This window comes from Chinchilla lanigera, unplaced genomic scaffold (genome assembly GCF_000276665.1).
Source record: "Chinchilla lanigera isolate Chin_1 unplaced genomic scaffold, ChiLan1.0 scaffold00005, whole genome shotgun sequence".
Lineage (NCBI taxonomy): Eukaryota > Metazoa > Chordata > Mammalia > Rodentia > Chinchillidae > Chinchilla > Chinchilla lanigera.
The window spans coordinates 5,564,393-5,568,239 of NW_004955406.1; positions in this window are offsets into that span (position 1 = coordinate 5,564,393).

A 3,847-nucleotide genomic window follows, 5' to 3' on the forward strand; every position below is an offset into this window, starting at 1 on the left:
GGGCCGAGTGTTAGGACTGGAGAGGAAGGTGGGGGTTCTGTCCTTCTGCTCCTCTGTACTAGCACCTTAACCCCCTCACTAACCCGTGGAAGCCAGTGGCCCTGAACTAGGTGGCTTCGCTTCCCAGGGGACATTTGGCAATGTCTGGAGACATTTTTGATAGTCACAGTTTTTTTTTGTTTGTTTTAAATAGGGTCTTGCTGTATAGCTCAGATAGGCCTGTGATCCTCCTGTCTGATCCTCCTGCCTCAGCCCCCTGAGAACTGGGGTTACAGGTGTGCATAGCTTTTTTTTTCGGTCTTTTGAGACAGGGTCTTGCTCTGTAGTCCAGGTTGGATTTGAACTCACTATGTGGCCCACGCTGGCCTTGAACTTGGGCAGTCCTCCTGCCTCAGTCTCCTGAGTGCTAGGATTTTTCATTTTTTTGAGATAGGGTCTCATGTAGTTCAGGTTGGCTTTGAACCTGCAGTGATCCTCCTGCTTCAGCCTCCAGAGTTCTTGAATGCTGGGATTACAGGCCTGTGTCACCGCACCCAATTCAGTGCTAACACTTTCAGTTTAATGAAATATGACCGATTTATTACTGGTGTATAACAAAGGAGAGGAACTTTTGTCCTGCACCTACACAGACTGGTCAGAGCTGGTCATGTAGTTCCCACCAAAGACAAAGAATGATGCTAGCCAAACACAATCAGAAACTGATGACGAGGCCATTAGGGAATGTTGCAGTTTATATCTGATGTTCCCCAAAGCCTCGTGAGCATAGGTGGGGCTTTGGGAGGTGACTGGATCACGGGGGTGAGGTTCTCTGTGCCCGCTGATGAGTGCAGAGCTAAATGTGACGCTGGGAGGTAGAATGGTTGGAAGAGGCCATGGGGGCCGTGGGCTGGAAGGTCTGTCTCCCTCCTCTTGATCTCTCTGCTTCCTGCTGCCATGCCATGAGCTGTTCCCCCTCTGCCTACCCACCCTGCCTTGGAGCCAGCTGACTACAGACTGAAACCTATAAACCGTGAGCCCAAGGAAGCCTCTCCTCCTTTGACTTGTGAATGTCGGGTCTTGTGTCTCAGTGAGGAGAAAGTACCTGAGTGATGGTGTGTCCAGAGATGAATCATAGCAGGACCATTATGATATAAACACTGAGTATAACTCCTGGCCAGCTGTATAAATGGCAAGGCCCCGTCCAAAATGAAAACGGGGGCCTCATGAGTACCATTTAAAGGTACATCTAAGGCATTTTAATTTTCTCTAAGTTCTCTCTGCTTAATGTGGTATTTGCTACTTAATTGTTTTAAGTAAAGAAAAATTACTAGACATGGTGGCACCTGCCTATGTTCCCAGCATTTGGAGGTTGTGGCAAGAGTTTGAGGCCAGCCTGAGCTACGTAGCAACACTGTTTTGAAACACTAAACAAGAAAAGAAGAAAACTTAAATTATTGGCATGAATTTTACCATTCGTCTTTATCTTGAGCAATGTCAGTTTAAGTGCAAATTCCAGAGCACTGAGCTCATGTGTGGAATTGCGCAGTTCATATTTTGTGGCTTGTCCCTGGGAGGGGGTGCCTTGAGCCAGCTAGAAGGGACAAACACACCCAGCCTCAGGCACCTGGGGACCTATGAGGGCTCAGTCACTTCCCCTCCTTTGCTGGTGCTGTGCAATACCAGGCCTGGAGAGGTCCAGCCAGGCATCTTCTCCCCCTGGGGGCCCTGACCCTTAGGCCTCCTGGCAGGACTCTGTCCTGGGTCAGGGTCCTGGGGAACCCCCGCTGGGGCGTAGCCTTCTGTGCTCACCTCACAATGCTGCCCCAATGTGCTCTGCAGCGCAGGGGCCCAGCCCGGAGCTTGCTGAGAAGCAAAACAGGTGTCCAGGGGCTGGAGGAGGCGGGCGAACTCCCTGGCAGAGGTGTCAGGAAGCCGGGCCGTGTCTGAGCTAAGGGTCTACGTGCACAGAGGCCCGGATGACCACCAGGTTTTCCTGCAGAGCGCAAATTCCAGGACCCAGCCATTAAGGAGGAGCAGCCACAGATACCTGCCCCAGGGCTGGCTCTTCTGAGTGCCAGATCCTTTGGGGCTGTGCAGCTGCGCTGGTCCCTCACCCCTCTCACCGGTCTTGTCTTCAGGAAATGCCTTTCCTACCTTAAAAACTGACAAGTAAAACTCGTCTATATATATATTGCTCACAGTGACCCTCTTGCCTTGGCCCCCTCAGTGCTGATATCACAGGTGTGCACCACCACCCTGGCTTTTGTTTCTTTTGGAAATCGGTGGCGTGCTGGATAGCCTCCCTAGCCTTCTCCACCTCAGCCTCCATCTTCATTCAATCAACAAACAATTAAGGAGCACTGACTCCAAGCCAACGCTGTTTAAGGGAGAGACAGAATGAGGAGACAGGCAGGCCCTGCCTCTGTTCTTGCTGGTCCAGATGGGGCGAGACTAGGACAGCTGAGCAAACGAGCAGGGTACATTCGCCGTGAGCTCAGGAACCGAATAAAGCAGGAGTGGGGACAGGGAATAGGGCGTTGCAACTTTAGAAGAGGTGGCGCTTATGGGTGCAGACGAAGGGGGAGGAGCTAACAGGAAGAGGTTGGGGTGGTGGAGAGAGGACAGGTGGGGCAGGGACGGGAGAACAGGGTGCGCGCGTGTGAACTGAGTTAGTTTTTTTTTTTTTTTCCCCGGTACCAGGAATCGAACTCACGACCTTCCGCTTGCCAGGCAAACGCTGTGCCGCTGAGCTAAAACCCCAGCCCCTGGACTGAGTTATTAACCGCACACCACCAACCAGCGCGTGGAGAAAGTCCAGGGCTTCGCCAGCTGTTGACAGACACGAGCCGCCAGGTGGCGCTGTGGTCCCGGGCCCTGGCGTCCCGCCGTCCTGCGGCGCAAGGGTGTCCTGCAGACGCGGGCGGGGCTGGTTGCTGCCTCCTGCCTGTTGCTTCAGCGTCACCGCACGCGTGTGACTCAGTAGCATTCGTGTCGACCTTTTACACGGAGGCCCGGGCGCCGCTGGGTGTGAACTGACAATTTAGGTTCCTGCCCAGAGCTCCGCACCGCCTCCATGGGGTAGGGGCCCAGGCCATTAAAAACTAATTAAAAATAAATAAACAAAATGAAGGAATGGAGAGAATTTACACGCACCAACGAAGAGGGATTCTTCTGGTTGGGAAGACAGAGACCTCCGCGGGTTGGATGGGTTCTCAGCAAGGAGGACATGCAACCGCGCCTGCCAGAGGGGCAGGAGGAGAGCGGGTGGCCCTGGGCCCTGAGGCACAGGCTACGCGACTCACAGGAAGCGGTGACTCCCAGTGACCACCTCCGGGAAGCGGGTCCCGGCTCCCACCTCCCGGCCACCTGCACGCCACGGTGTCCTGGACCCGCGGCGCACCCTCTCGGGAAAGAAACCCGCACAGCACCTGGTTTTACTTACTATACGTATTTATTTCTTTAAAATTTGTCTTATAAATGGATGCACCTCGAGTCCATACCCTTCAGTGAAATAAATTGGACACACGTGTAAACACCGCATTGTTTCTCTGTTGTGAGAAACGGAAAGTGTAAATAAGGCCTCAAATGTGTAATAGTGGGGAGGGGAACAGGGGAGAGCAGAGGGAGAGAGGAAAGAAGGGAGAAGAAAAAAAAAAGAAAAGAAGGAAAACATGGAAACAGCTTTGTAAATGGGGAAGACTGAAAGGGAGGGTAGGGGAGTGGGGAAAAAGAAACAAGTTCTATCACGTACAGGTGCAAATTCTCTATGATGAGTGGGATTGTTATGTGTATCTAAAATGTGCCAATAAAATCTGATTTAAAAATTAAAAATAAATAAATTTGTCTTTTTTAGCTAGATGTGGTGGTG